The sequence below is a fragment of the Malus domestica genome, chromosome 07 (assembly GCF_042453785.1).
Source record: "Malus domestica chromosome 07, GDT2T_hap1".
Taxonomy (NCBI): domain Eukaryota; kingdom Viridiplantae; phylum Streptophyta; class Magnoliopsida; order Rosales; family Rosaceae; genus Malus; species Malus domestica.
The window spans coordinates 1393028-1409731 of record NC_091667.1 but is presented as its reverse complement, the minus strand read 5'-3'; the positions used below and the strand labels follow the sequence as shown (position 1 = coordinate 1409731).

General features: G+C 45.7%; 1 protein-coding gene across 1 annotated transcript in view; it reads left to right on the top strand.

The window, feature by feature from the left end:
• Positions 1 to 16704, top strand: part of LOC103420493 (cysteine-rich receptor-like protein kinase 10) — a 50189-nt gene that overhangs the window by 20387 nt on the left and 13098 nt on the right. The window lies entirely within an intron of this gene.

Sequence of the window (16704 nt, the reverse complement as noted above, 5' to 3'; positions counted from 1 at the left end):
CTAGTAAGTTTCAACTCATATACATAATTTCCTCTATTTAGTAAATTATCTTACTGTTTGGGCCCAAAATATTAGTTTGGGCAGAGTATAGAATCATTCTCAGCCCGGAAGGCCTTGGGACCAGGGTACCATGGATCGTTTAGTTCATGGGCTTCCAAACCTAGCCCGGTTAGGTCATGCTGCAAGACGAGTCGAGTCCTGGCGCAATAAGGAGTCTCGGCAAGATTAATAACCCGGAAGTGAATCTGTCTCAATAAAGGACTAGGTTCACAATTATAGTGAAAATAGGACTGGTCGAGTTGGTGTTTGATCAGGAGAAGAAGACCTAATCCGAGTAGGGTTCTAACTCGACTTTAAAGGTATACAGTGCTATAAATAGAGGAGGCTGTGCATCATTCAAGCCATCTCCAATTCAACACACAACTGCCCTGCGCAAACTCTCTCAACAACTCTGAGATTTTTTATTTTCTTTTTTCGCGGATACATCTTCCGTTGGCATCAACAACACTATGAAAGCAACCGGTGATATCTTAAGTTGGCATAGATAGCTCTGTCACCGTAGAATTGGCCGCGCTCGCAACATCTTCCGTTGGCATCAACAACACTGCGGCGAGGACGGTTGGTTACCTATCCAAGTCTCGGTCGAGAACGATTTCCGAATCCTTATTGATTGAGGTCATCTCATTAGCCTTCTCGGCGAAGTAAGGTGTTGCAGTTTACTGAGGTCGGCGCATTGCACGCCGAGTTATTTTATGATTAGATACTCTCAAGTGGGATTTAGAGTTCAGCATTCAGACGGCCGAACCACTTTCACTATTAAGACTTATATTCGCTTTGGTATTCGTGCCATTACACTTTGGTGTCAATTCGGCGTGAGTTTACTCTGACGAATAACATCACTGTGACCGAATTCGACGACGACGATTCGTGAACTTCGTAAGAATAGTAACCTTGTCTTCAGGTTCGAGAACCCAAGAGGCCGAGACATGTTCCTTCCTCGGTCGCAATCGTAAGACGCAGAAGTCAGCCGCGCACCCAACGCAACATCAACAAATTTACTCCTCGGTCGAGCTAGGCCGACGAGTTGGCACGCCCCGCATTCACCGAAGGATGTAGTTAGCTTATTGATTACTCGGCCTGCGCGCCACGTAGGCTTGGTAGTTTTTAGGGTCAACATTTTGGCACGCCTAGTGGGACCCAGTGCTAAACTACGAAGTTCATGCCAATTGAAACGCGATCGGTAAAAAAGAAAACAGCTATGGGAAAATCAACAACCGATTTGCCAATTCAGAACATAAGACAAAATGTGTCACAAGCGCATAATCCCCTTAACGCCGTGACACCTGAGTCCACAAGCGCGACTCACCGAGAAAAGGAAGTTAATCTCGGCAGTCTACTTCGCGGTCTAGAAATCCCTAACACAAACACCTGCGTTCTCCATGAAGGGATAGTGGAGGAATGTGACGAGGATGGTGGTAAAGGTTCTGATCCACCAACAAGATCGTTTCTTCGAAAACGACTTGACGAGCAGTCTCGAACGGTTGAACAGACGCTTAGTCGAGGAATCGATAAACTGCATGATGTGATACGCAGTACCAGTGAGACACAAACCAGATTGCTCGAAATACTGGTTAGTAAGGTTAGCGACGACATGTCTTTCGATCTTTCCCAGCACTTGCCACCAAGAAATAATATGTTACCAATTGTACAGGTCGAGTCAATCCCTTCTCGGCTCAAAGCAATTGACATGAAAAAAAGGGAGGATCAAATAGTAGGTCAGACGGATCCGACCAGAGAGTAGAAGCAACACCCGTTGATGTGACCGAGGTTCAGCGGATGATCGATTCGGCCATGAAAAAAGGGCCGAAGTTCCCTAAATTTATCCATCCGTATCCAGCTTATGTGGAAACATTCGAATACCCTAAAGGTTTCAAAATCCCAGATTTTAGCCTTTTTGCTGGTGAGTCGTCCCTGTCTTCGTTGGAACATGTGGCTCGTTTCACCGCGCAATGCGGAGATGTCAATAGTGACTTTCATAAGCTACTGCTGTTCAACTTTTCATTGACCGGCTCAGGATTTGCCTGGTATATCAACCTCTCTCCTAATTCCGTCCAAAGCTGGGAAGAGTTGGTCGAGAAATTTCACGAGCAGTTTTATCGGCCAGGGATAGAAATGTCAGTTTCTTCATTAGCGAGGATGGCTCAAGCATCTGATGAGTCACCAATGGATTATCTTACCAGATTCAAATCAACCAGGAATTGGTGCCGAGTGCCTTTACCCGAAGTCGAATTTGTCAGACTTGTTCTGAACGGCGTCGATGTGGAATACAAAAAGAATTTCTTGGGGGAAAACTTTCGAGAAATGTATGAATTAGCCCAGCATGTCGAGCAATATGACTATTTGCTCCGAGAGGAGAAGATCTCGAAATTCCTATCTCGATGGATGATTTACAAAAATCCCACGGTAAGTTATGCTTCGACTGAAGGCGAAGAGTCTCAGTACGTCAGCGTGGACGCGGCCGAGATAGTAATTGATAAACCATACATTTGTAAGGCGTTGACTCAAATTAATTCCAAGGATGCCAAAATTCGCTCAGCGACGGAAGGGACAGCGAAAACTTCAAAAGTTTACACCTTTGATATTACAAAGGCCGAAGTAATTTTTGATCAATTGCTATCGACAACGATCATCAAACTTCGGCCAGGGCATAACATTCCCACGGCCGAAGAGCTTAAAGAAAAGACATATTGTAAATATCATAACTCGACCAAGCATGCCACAAACAATTGTGTCATATTTTGTGATGATATCCAGAGCTGGATTGACAAAGGCAAGTTGAAATTTCCTGAAAAACACATGACGGTCGATACGGACCCATTCCTTTCGGCAACAGTTGGCATGGTAGATGCCCGTTTGCCCAAAAGCAAAGGGAAAGAGAAGATCGAGCTTGCCCCAGTGCAACACATCCTCAAGAAAAATTCTCAGCCTCGACTCAAGATCGATCTATTTTCCAATGCATTGCCTACCGAATTCTCAGGACCAGCAATAGTTCAATCCATGTCAGACTCCAACGATGAGGAAAATGGCGGGCCGGTAGTCTTGTGCAGTAATTGTAAAGCACGCGTTATTTTAATCGAGCCCAAGGAGAAATTGCCTCAGACGTCGACGCCTTGGCAACAATCGGCGATCTCGGTAGCACCTTCAAAGAAACCGAGTGAAGGCCAATGCGTCAAAGTATTCGAAAGGCTCGGTCCTAAGCAACAGACGGATGGCTCTACCTCGGTCAGACGGCGCCTTGATTTCGACGCACCATTTTATAACGAGGAGTATTATTCACGTAACTCCAATAGCTTAAGTTCATCAGCGAATCAAAAAAGCTTCAAGCCGCCTGAACCACGCGACCAACGTTGGTATAGCTATAATTCTCCCACTGGTATGTATACCTTGCTGTCCAAGTCTCAGAAACGTCGACGTCAGCGAATAGATTGCTTGGCTCGACGGCAAGTAGCCCAGCCTGTTTCGGCCACTAAATGGCAGCCGAAAGGGACAGCAGGGAGTGGAGATGATCGTCCAACCCCAACAATCATGGCTGAACTAAAAAGGCAAAAGGAAACCAATCGAGACTTCGAAACTACCATTGAAGCAGCCGAGATGCATATCAAACTTCTTCTTCAGCCCGGGGAAATGAAAGCTCGTTTCGAGCAATTCAAGAAAGAGGCCGAAAGCCAACTACCCCCATTACCGTCAAAAGAACCTCTAATCAAAGTTCGGTAGAATTTGCATCCCCCATTCCTCGGTGAATCATTAGAATATATGAAAGAATTTCACAAGAAATATTCCGCCAATGATTTATATGGGTTGCCAAGGCCTGCCAAGAAGCTCTTGACCTGGCATTAACTTGCCCTGATGTTGAGCAGATCATCCAAAAAACCACCGATCCGATGATAAAAGCTAGATTCCAGCACATTCGAGAGGCTAAGGTTCTCGGCTTCGAGGTCGATCCATACATGGACATTGACATAGCCGAGTTTCCTTTTTCTTTCGAAGACCTTCAACACCTTCGATATCACTTCGAAGTCTTTTCGGCTGTCTCCTTGTTCGGTTTAACAGCCGATGAGATAAAACGGGTGACACGTCTGGACGCTTACCTGGACACCAGGAATGCCCGGATCGCCTATGAGGAACGAGCTCGCCAAATACGGCAGGAACAAAATCCGACGCCAGACATATGCAAGTCCAAAGACAACAGTCACCAGGACACAGTGTCGGCTTGTGTGACTCAAGCGCCTGACTGTGTTGAGACACACAGTGAATTGGTCGCAAATGCTCCAACACACAATGATTTAGTCCTCCCCACTCCGAAAGATGACGACCAGGATCCAATGGGCTCTTCAGTCCTTGAAAATATGGAAATCAGCATGGTTTATGTTCTTCCCGCCGAATTTCAACTGACTACGCACCAACCAAGTTCCTTAGACGGCGATGTTGTCACCGAGGAGGCATCACAAGTTGATTTTGTCACTACTCTTGAGGACGAACTAACTAATGGCGAGGATAAACTTAAAACAGCCTTGGACATCTTGTTTCCCCGTTCCTCCTCGACTAATCTTCAACATTTAAAACCGTTGTATGTCACGGCCTATATTGAAGGCTACCCAATCTCCAAGATTTTTGTCGATTGCGGAGCAACAGTCAATATCATGCATGTATCTATCATGAAGGCCTTACGACGATCCACCGACGAACTCATTCCTTCAGGAATAACCATGAGTAGTTTTGTCGGTGACAAGTCTCAGACCAAAAGAATGCTTCCTTTAGCGATAAACATCGCCGGCCGTAATCACATGACCGCCTTTTTCATCGTCGACTGTAAAACCGAGTATAATGCACTGCTCGGTCGAGACTGGATTCATCAAACCAGCTGTATTCCTTCGTCATTATATCAAGTGCTCATTTTTTGGGATGGTAAATCGGTCATTGTTCACCCGACCGATGCTCAGCCTTTCGAAACTAACATGATCCAAGCACGGTATTATGATGACCACGTCGGCTACATCACCCTACAAGGTTTCAATGATGAAGGACGACCGACTCAGATTTCTATTCAGAAAGCTATCGAGGTTGGTGCCGAAACTGTCCACCAGGATTCGACGAGACTTGGGTTAGCTGACTTCATCTCTGATCCCGATGTCTGACACCGATCGGGAAAAACATCGGGCCGCGGTTTCATCTACTATGGAACGACTGCTGGCCCATTGGTATACCATCTCTAAACAACCAAATTCAGGCGTTAACCTCGTAGAGTTCCTCGCCGAAGGAGAAAACAATCTTGTTTTATCTCTTGACAAAATTCAAGCTGCCCTGGCCGAGCTTGAAGACACTCGGCCCCAAGTCAAGGACCCATTGGAAGAAATTAACGTTGGAACGGCCGATGACCCACAACCTTTATTTATTAGTGCTTTGCTCCCCCAACCTATGAAAGCCGAACTTCGTGCTCTGCTTAGGAGTTCAAAGATTGTTTTGCTTGGAGCTACCACGAGATGCCCGGCTTAGATCGCAATTTCATCGAGCATGAGTTACGCATTAAGCCTGGGTGTAAACCTTTCCGTCAACCACCTCGACGATTCTCGACCGAAGTGCAACTCGGCATCAAGGATGAACTCGTTCGTCTCTTAAAAGCAGGGTTCATTCGGACAGCTCGATACGTTGAATGGTTGGCAAATATCGTTCCTGTTTTAAAGAAAAGTGGTGCATTGCGCATTTGTATCGACTTCCGAAACCTGAATCTGGTAACTCCCAAAGATGGGTATCCAATGCCGATTTTGGATTTGTTAATTGATGCTACAGCGAATCATGCGATCTTATCTTTTATGGATGGACATGCTGGGTACAACCAAATTTTCATTGCCGAAGCCGATGTCCACAAGACCGTATTTCGCTGCCCGGGGGCACTCGGCACATACGAATGGGTTGTCATGCCATTCGGCCTCAAGAACGCCGGTGCCACGTACCAACGAGCAATGAACACCATCTTTCATGATTTAATTGGCACCATCGTCGAAGTTTACATCGACGATGTTGTAATCAAATCTAAACGCTGGCAGACACATCTGGACGATCTCCGACATGCTTTCCTCCGCATGCGTCAACACAACCTCAAAATGAATCCTGCCAAATGTGCCTTCGGTGTGTCAGCCGGTAATTTTCTCGGTTTCCTCGTGCATCACTGTGGGATTGAAGTAGATGAAAATAAAGCATGTGCAATAATCAATGCCCCACCCCTGATGACGAAGAAACAACTCCAGTCCTTACTCGGTAAGATAAATTTTCTCCGCCGATTTATCGTTAACTCGGCGGGAAAAATGAAAGCGTTATCTACGCTTTTGAAACTCAAGGACTTATATAAATTCGAGTGGAACGACGAGCATCAGGCGGCATTTACGAAAATCAAAGTCTCCCTCACGACACCACCTGTCCTCGTCCCACCTCGGCGCGGTAAGCCTCTTAAGCTCTATATCTTGGCGGCCGAAGAGTCCATCGGCTGCCTCATCGTGCAAGACAACGACACCGGACAAGAACAGGCTATTTTTTATCTAAGTCGAAATCTCAATCAACCAGAGATCAATTATCCCGTCGTCGAGAAGCTGTGCCTAGCCGTATTTTTTGCCGCCTCCAAGCTTAGGCATTATATGCTCCTATCGGTCACCCAAGTCATTGCTCAGACCGACGTCATCCGCTACATGCTCACCCGACCAATCGTAAAAGGCCGAATCGGGAAATGGATAATGGCGTTGTCCGAATTTAGCTTGCAATACGTGCCCTAGAAAGCGGTCAAAGGCCAGGCACTAACTGATTTCCTTGCTCAACACCCTTCCCCATATGGTTTTGGGGGCAACGATGTCGAAATCGGCATGATTAAAACACGCGACAACCACTGGACGATGTACTTTGATGGCTCAAGTACTTCATCCTCGGCTGGCGTTGGAATTGTCATTCAATCCCCAAACCACGATCGTTAGTATTTTTCGCTCAAGTTGGATTTTGAATGCACCAATAATCAAGTTGAATACAAAGCCCTTATCATCGGCCTTGGAATCCTTCATGACTTACGGGCGACCCGTGCCCTCATCCTCGGCGACTCCGAACTTGTGATTAACCACCTTAATGGTTCTTTTCGATGCATGAGTTGTACCCTGGCACCCTACCACATGGTCACCAGCTATTTAGCCTAATCCTTCGACGGTATTACATTTAAACATATTTCCTGGAGTCATAATACCAACGCAGACGAATTGGCTCAAATCGCCTCCGGCGCACAACTCTTGGGGGGTAAACTAGGCAGAGAAATACCCGTGTTGCGACAGCTATACCCGGCCCTGGTTAACCAGTAAGTCATTCAACGCGACAACGTGATACGTATAAGAGTCATGTCCTTACCTTCGTTGTTAGATCGACAAGACCTTATAGATGTTTGCGCTGTCGAGGCAATACCAGATGATTGGAGAAAACCCATTATGCAGTATCTTGACAATCCCAATGGCAAACACGATCGCAAGACAAGAGTTTACGCCACGAACTATGTCATGTATCAAAACGAGTTATACCGAAAAGGCGAGGATGGTCTATTACTGCTATGCCTCGGCCCCCAAGAGGGTGCTCAGCAATCACAGAAGTCCATGAAGGGGTTTGCGGAGCTCATCAGTTCGGACGAAAAATGCGATGGCTACTTCGACGACACGGCTATTTTTGGCCAAGAATACTAAAGGATTGTATCGAGTTTGCACGAGGGTGCATACAGTGCCAGATTCATGGTCCTATACAAAGGGTCCCGACCGAATCATTACATTCGGTCACTAAACCATGGTCGTTTAGAGGATGGGCCATGGACGTAATCGGCAAAATCACACCATCTTCTGGGGCTGCCAAGCACGCATGGATACTGGTAGCAACCGATTACTTCACTAAGTGGGTCGAAGCGAAATCATATGCCTAGCTAACATCTAAAGAGGTTTGCGACTTTGTGGAGGAACACATTGTGACCAGATTTGGCGTACCAGAAACGATCGTATCTGACAATGGCATAATCTTTACAGCCGAAAGGTTTAAAAAGTATACGGCAAGTTTGAAAATTCGGCTTCAACAGTCTACACCGTATTATCCACAAGCAAATGGGCAGGCCGAGGCAAGTAATAAAGTGTTGATTGGCATTCTTGAGAAAATAATAAAGGAAAGGCCTGGCATGTGGCATTTAAAGTTGAATGAGGCTTTATGGGCATATCGAACATCGCCCCGATCGGCGACTGGGACAACCCCGTATGCACTAACTTACGGACATGATGCAATGTTACCAGTCGAGTTAAGCATAAATTCGTTGCGACTAATTGAACAAAGTAGTCTGTTTAGTGCCGAATATAATCAGTCCATGAGACAGGAGCTAGAAGATTTAGAAGAAGCGCGACATGATGCTTATAACTTACTGGTGGCACAAAAACAGATTGCCGAGCGAGCCTATAATCAAAAGGTCCGACAGAAAACATTTAGCGAGGGAGAATTGGTTTGGCAAATGGTGTTGCCCGTAGGACTAAAAGACCCTAAGTTCGGCAAATGGTCGCCAAATTGGGAAGGGCTGTTTGTTGTACATAAAGTATACGACATCTTAGAGACCGGATCAGTTTAGTTCACAAATTACCAATCAATGGGAAGTTTTTGAAGAAGTATTATCCGGTCACATGGGAAATGCGGGCATAGAAAATCAGTTCATTAAGATCGATAAGAGAATACACAAATTGAGTAGGTCGATCAGTTTACATATAAATAAATTCAGGGTGAAGAAGGAAGAAGAGTGCCGAGAAGGGCCTTCAGCTCCAACCACCGCACTTCGCCTATTATGACCTCGGCCTGCCGGTTCTTCTTGTCCATTTTCAACTGCTCGACCCATTTTGTGCTAGCCGCATATTCGGTTAAACAAGCTTTGCCGCCCGATTCGAAGTCCTTCGCAAGCTCGGAAGCAATAGTCGACCTTCGTTTTGCCAATTCGGCCATTTGACGGTCAAGGTTGACCAAGGCCTCCCCTTTTGCCTTTAAAGCATCAATCTTCGGACGGAGAGTGTCTTAGACGGCCGTGGCAGCTTGCAGAACTTGTTCGGCCCTCAGAGCGTTCTCAAAGACACTAAAGGTTTCTCGAACTCACTTCAAGGCGGATGACGCCTGAACGATGCCTCGGCGCTCAGTTGACCATCGGCTCCGAGGTCGTTTAGACATGCACCCAGAAAATCAAGACCTTTGCACTCAAAGACTTACGACGCCGAGAGAGACAAGACTTCTTGCAACCGAACCAGAGCGGTCGAATCAGCGGGTTCAGTTGTAGTGGTCGAAGGACCGGCCGCTGCGGTAGTGCTCGACAAGCGAGCTTTAAACTCGACCTCCCATGAATACTGCACACAAAAATCAGTTTAGGCTCAAGAAAATCACGAAAAAGATAGCAAGAAGGTTTTGTTTTAAACCTGCCGAGAGGAGACTTCGGCCATGTCTTCAGGTTCGTTGCTCGAACCTAAAAAACTTAATGGCCGAGCCCAGTGTCTTAGATTGCTTCTGAGTTCACGCGGCCGATGGAGGTTATCTACGTTCGATTGCCACTGAGGCGGCCAAGAAATATAGACAACACCCGTCGGCGCATAGAATTTTTGATGAAAAGAGTGGGCAGGCACCTGACATTTAGATTTTCCTGGTTTAGAGTTCTAAGGCAGAGAAATAACCGAGGAAAGGCGGTAGGGGTACTTACGAAAGCCGAAGTGGCTTCCTGCGGAGGAATGTTGAGGTCCTGGTCCTGCGGATGAACAAGCATATCCGCCGTCGCATCTGGCTCTTCGTCAGGTCTTTTGCCACGATCGGCCGTAGAAGGGCCGACTTGGACAGCTGCCTCGGACACAGAAGGAGTTTGATGATGTGGTTGAGGGCGACTCGCCAGTGGAAACTCGTCGCTCCCGTTGCTCTCTTCCAGAACGAATGCCGTGGTTTTTGGATTTTCAGGTTGAGTTTTCTCAGCCACGGGGACTGCCTCTTCCAAGACAGATATAGCCTCGACCGGTGGAACAACAGCTGGTTTACCGACCTTAGAAACAGGCCGTACTTGGGTTGTTTCTTTGGCCGGAATTGGCCGTTTCTCAACCAAGGCTTGGGAAATGGGGGGAGAAGAGGAAACACTGGGAGTTGTCGCTCCCGTAGTTTGACTGGAGATAACGTGAATCTCCCGTTCTCCTTTCTTCGCCAGTTTTTTGACCCGTTTGGCAGGCCGATGAGGTTCGATGGCCAGCTCGGCCTGTTGACGAGATCGTTTGCTCAGCGAGGCCTGCACAATGGTCTTAGCATTCTTCGAGACGGCCGATTTTTTCTCGATCGCAGCTGCAGCAACTACTTCCACTTTCTTCAATGACCAACTACCTGGGAAAGTAAAAGCAAATCAGCAAAGCAGATCAGTAGTTCAAAATTAAAGGGAAAAAGGTAGAAATAAACCGTTACCTTGGGGTTGGGGGGAGAAGCCTTCTTAGGTTGTCCACCGAAAATTTTGTTTAGAAAGGCTTCGACCGGAACACCAAAAAACTGTTGGGTATACTCTTCCCACCAATCACCGAAAGTGTCAGTGCAAAGAGATTCTGGAGTGACCGGTCGAAGACGGAATTTTTGGCATCGCTCTTGGAACTCCTTTTTGGCGTCGTTGCATTCATTCTCTAACGAGCCAAGTTCGCGTTCGCAGCTTAGGACGAACCGTGAGGAGAGAAGGGGGACTGGGCAACCTTGGAGATAGCCAAGCTACCGAGCAAGGAAGTTGGGATGATACACTTCCCAACTCGCTCGGCGACCCTCACAGTAGAGAGGCAGGTCGCGGGCAAGCACGAAAGACCCCCAGGATTGACGAAGGTCAGCATCTTCGTCCGCGCCCCATGCTGATGTAGGAAGTCTGATCGACGAAGGGTATTCTCGACGACGACAGATTAAGAACTCGTCATTAGAAAGGTCGTCAAGAGCGAAAAAGTATATGAACACTTCTTCGGCTTGGTGAGGGGGGATTGGCCGAAAAGCCAGCTGAGGGCCGAGCGCTTCCTTAGGCGAGAAATCAACAATCGTTGGCCGAAGAGGAGCAAAGTAGACCTGCAGCCAGAGTTGGAAGACCCAGAGGGGACCATTCTGCTGAGGATCGACCTTATCTAGGGTCGCTTCGGGCAAGCAGCGTAGGAAATGGGCGAGAATGGCCGGGCTGAGTGCCAGAATCTGACCGCTAGCTAGGGTTTCGGCCACTAGCATATTCTCGACCAGACACTTATTAGATTTGGTACAACAGATAAATTTGTTAATAGAAGAGGAAAGCCTCATGTTCCCTTTCTCGCAGAGCCTCTTCTCCTCGGCCGGCAAAATGGAGATAGAGGGTGTTATAGTTGAAGAAGTTTTTGTGAAGCTTGTGAACCTCTTCTTTCGAGGGTGTTTGGCCTTCACCGCTTAGCGTCTCAAGGGCCCGTTTGTCGAAGAGCGCCTTCAAATTAAGGTTCGACGGGTACCAGAGAGGGCAGCGTCGATTGGGATTCTAGTCGGGGAAGTCCCCAAGATGGCAGTAAGGTCAAGGATGGTGGGGCTAATGGGGCCGACAGGAAGGACCATGGTGTTGGTGGCTGAACACTAGAAGCATAAGGCCGCTAGGAGGAGCTTCTTGTCTAGGATGACCTCCATGGACGAAAGGTGAATGGCGTCGTAGATGCCTAGGGCTTTCCATTGCTCGCCGAAGAGCTTTTCCATTCGTACAACCCAGGCTACCCAGGTTGTAGTGGTCGAGGGCCAAGAGCCTTGAGGCCTTGCCACATCCCATTTCGACCATTTAAATCCTTGTAGCAAGGGTGATAGACAGTGCTCCTGGAGAAGTCCAGTGATGGTTGATGGTACTGCCGCTTTAAAGAGAGGACCCAAGATTTGATGAGGGGTACTCATGTCACTTTCAAATCGGATGGTCTTGATTGAACTCCGATCGATGATTTTCTGGCATTGGACACATTCCTTAGAAAGCTTGGAGATAAAGGAGGCCATGGTGAATGGTTTGAAGGGATGACAAGAAAAGAATTTTCTAGGTTAAGGATTGAAGACGAAAATCTGGAAGGAAGGGATTCACTGGAGAGCGATGGCAAAAAATTTCAGAGAATTTGAAAGCGTAAAGTACAAAATGAGAGAATTTCGGTAATCGTTCGAAATTCAAAATGAAGGGTAAAATCGACCGAAGAATTCGCTAATCATTATGGACATTCAGATAATCCAGTTGAGAAGACCGAGGGTTTCATGTTTTTTGGGGCGCACGATTGCGTGTGGCGGCGAAATTTATGGCGAAAGACGTTTTGGCGTCTGCACGTGAGAATAGTTCACGGATCAAGGTGGCATGGTTATGCTCAGCAACAAGGTCACGATGGCATGACGGTTCAGGGAGCCGCATGTCGTAGACGTCATTATTAGGGGTTAGCCGTGTTAAAGGATGCCACGTGGTGTATTGGTCAGCAGGATCAAGATCATGCAATCGTGCTCAATAAATGCGCCTTGGAAATAGATTATTTGGATTTTGAGTATTAGTTTCGCTTCTTCAAGGTCGGAACTCGACCAAAGAATTTAGGCCGAAGACCTCAGAAGCGAGGGGGCAATGTTTGGGCCCAAAATATTAGTTTGGGCCGAGTATAGAATCATTCTCGGCCCGGAAGGCCTTGCGCCCAAGGTACCATGGATCGTTTAGTTCATGGGCTTCCAAACCTAGGCCGGTTAGGTCATGCTGCAAGACGAGTCGAGTCCTGGCGCAATAAGGAGTCTCGGCAAGATTCATAACCCGGAAGTGAATCCGTCTCAATAAAGGACTAGGTTCACAATTATTGTGAAAATAGGACTGGTCGAGTTGGTGTTTGATCAGGAGAAGAAGACCTAATCCGAGTAGGGTTCTAACTCGACTTTAAAGGTATCCAGTGCTATAAATAGAGGAGGATGTGCATCATTCAAGCCCCCTCCTATTTAACACACAACTGCCCTGCGCAAACTCTCTTAACAACTCTGAGATTTTTTATTTTCTCTTTTCGCTGACACATCTTCCGTTGGCATCAACAGCAAAGTGAAAGCAACCGGTGATATCTTAAGTCGGCATAGATAGCTTTGTCACCGTATAATTGGCCGCGCACGCAGCATCTTCGGTTGGCATCAACAGCACTGCGGCGAGGACGGTTGGTTACCTATCCAAGTCTCGGTCGAGAACGATTTCTGAATCCTTATTGATTGAGGTCATCTCATTAGCCTTCTCGGCGAAGTGAGGTGTTGCAGTTTACTGAGCTCGGTGCATTGCACGCCGAGTTATTTTATGATTGGATACTTTCAAGTGGGATTTAGAGTTCGGCATTCAGACGGCCGAACCACGTTCACTATTAAGACTTATATTCGCTTTGAGTATTTGTGCCCTTACACTTTGGTGTCGATTCGATGTGAGTTTACTCTGACGAATAACATCACTGTGACCGAATTCGACTACGGCGATTCGTGAACTTCGTAAGAATAGTAACCTTGTCTTCAGGTTCGAGAACCCAAGAGGTCGAGACGTGTTCCTTCCTTGGCTGCAATCGCAAGATGCAGAAGTCAGCCGCGCACCCAACGCGACATCAACAAATTTACTCCTCGGCCGAGCTCGACCGACGAGTTATCACGCCCCGTATTCACCGAAGGACGTAGTTAGCTTATAGATTACTCGGCCTGCGCGCCACGTAGGCTTGGTAGTTTTTAGGGTCAACATTTTGGCACGCCCAGTGGGACCCAGTGCTAAACTACGAAGTTCATGCCAATTGAAACACGATCAGTAAAAAAGAAAACAGCTATGGGAAAATCAACAACCGATTTGCCAATTTAGAACATAGGACAAAGTGTGTCACAGGCGCAGAATCCCCTTAACGCCGTGACACCTGAGTCCACAAGCGTGACTCACCGAGAAAAGGAAGTTAATCTCGGCGATCAGCTTCGCGGTCTAGAAATCCCTAACAGAAACACCTGCGTCCTCCATGAAGGGATAGTGGAGGAATGTGACGAGGATGGCACGCAGGCCGAGTAATCTATAAGCTAACTACGTCTTTCGGTGAATGCGGGGCGTGCTAACTCGTCGGCCGAGGAGTAAATTTGTTGATGTTGCGTTGGGTGCACGGCTGACTTCTGTGTTTTACGATTGCGGCCGAGGAAGGAACACGTCTCGGCCTCTTGGGTTCTCGAACCTAAAGACAAGGCTACTATTCTTACGAAGTTCACGAATCGCCGTCGTCAGATTCGGTCACAGTGATGTTATTCATCAGAGTAAACTCACGCCGAATCGACACCAAAGTGTAAGGGCACAAATACTCAAAGCGAATATAAGTCTTAATAGTGAACGTGGTTCGGCCGTCTGAATGTCGAACTCTAAATCCCACTTGAGAGTATCCAATCATAAAATAACTCGGCGTGCAATGCGCCGAGCTCAGTAAACTGCAACACTTCATTTCGTCGAGAAGGCTAATGAGATGACCTCAATCAATAAGGATTCGGAAATCCTTCTCGACCGAGACTTGGATAGGTAACCAATCGTCCTCGCCGCAGTGCTGTTGATGCCAACGGAAGATGCTGCGAGCGCGGCCAATTCTACGGTGACAGAGCTATCTATGCCGACTTAAGATATCACCAGTTGCTTTCACAGTGCTGTTGATGCCAACGGAAGATGTGTCAGCGAAAAGAGAAAATAAAAAATCTTAGAGTTGTTGAGAGAGTTTGCGCATGGCAGTTGTGTGTTGAATTGGAGGGGGCTTGAATGATGCACAACCTCCTCTATTTATAGCACTGGATACCTTTAAAGTCGAGTTAGAACCCTACTCGGATTAGGTCTTCTTCTCCTGATCAAACACCAACTCGACCAGTCCTATTTTCACTATAATTGTGAACCTAGTCCTTTATTGAGACGGATTCACTTCCGGGTTATGAATCTTGCCGAGACTCCTTATTGCGCCAGGACTCGACTCGTCTTGCAGCATGACCTAACTGGCCTAGGTTTGGAAGCCCATGAACTAAACGATCCATGGTACCTTGGTCGCAAGGCCTTCCGGGCCGAGAATGATTCTATACTCGGCCCAAACTAATGATTCTATACTCGGCCCAAACTAATATTTTGGGCCCAAACAGGTATATAAAAATTTATAATAATATATCACTACATTCCTTCTTAATTAGCAAGAAATTATAATTGCAGGCTTGGAAATTATGGAATGAAGGGAAAGTGTTGGAGGTGATGGATCCGTTGTTGAAAGGCTCATGCAGTCCAAATGAATTCCTGAGATACGTTCATATCGGATTATTGTGTGTTCAAGAAGATGCAAACAACAGGCCGACCATGTCATCAGTTTGTTCTTATGTTGAAAAGTGAAACCATTATTCTTTCTAAAGCTGATCGACCAGCCATCTTTACAGGGAGATGTATTGATCACCATGATCAAGTAGCAGTAAGTGCTCACAATTGCTCGGTCAATGGCTTGACGATTTCTAATGTTGTGGCCCGTCGAGCAAGAGATGAGGACATATATCATTGGAATCCATTAAATATATATTCACACGTTTTTACAGCAATCGTCACATAATATTACGGTTAAATGCAAGTTTCTCGCTGGAATCTGAGCTTTTGGGTAAAAAAATAAATTGTACATGTAATTTTCATTATTTTACAAATGTAGTCCATTGTATATTTAGCCACTAATTTTAATTCTCTCAGTTTAATTAAATAAATTATATAATACATTTCACAAACATCTCTTTTTTTTACACTTTTTTTTTCTCATCGCTTCTTGTACATATATGTTTCAAGTTTGGCTTTTTTCTGAATTTTAACACGTATTTGTTTAATAACGAAAAACTTGGCTCATCCTGTGAAAATTTTCTTAAGCTAATTGATCATGTTTAACATACATTGGTAAGTTTCTTTGCATCAAAGACTCAAATCTTTAGTAAAGAAGAAACACAAAGGGAAATGTTATTGGCATTCCAAAAATCTCATTCTGCAGTCATCACAAGTTTATTTTTCTTTCTAAATATATAAAGTTTGAAGTGTAAAATGAGAATTTTGGATAACCAATTTCCAAACACAAATTCTATTTATCCAAGATCAACAGAACAAGTCTCATCAGCAACAAATCAACAGATTTGATGTAATTATATTATTGTTGAAAATTCATGTTTAATAGTATATTATCGTATGTTATAATAAATTTATACTTAATTCTTTTGAAATTTTATATTCGTCCCCTTCGTTTATGTTTCTTCAACGAATTTAACTGGGATTGTGACATATCTAGTGAGATACTTTTCCACACGGAAAATTAAAGTTGTTTGATTTTAGACTCTTTAACAAAGGTTAGCTGCCGTGACTTTTCAGATTGTAAAATTTCAATTACTTTTTCCGACATTGCAATTTTTAATTTTCACCTGTATGAATTTGGCAAATAATATGTATGTTGTTGAAAATACTGCTGGGTAGTGAATGCCCACAGTACCTTGGAAGACTTTCCAATTCTCACACAGAATGGGTTTTCAACTTTGGCATAAGTTTTCAATACCCATGAAAATGGAAATTGACTTTGGATGCAGGAGATCGTTTTTCTGTCTGTTTGTTATAAATGTCAAATTGTAATAATACGA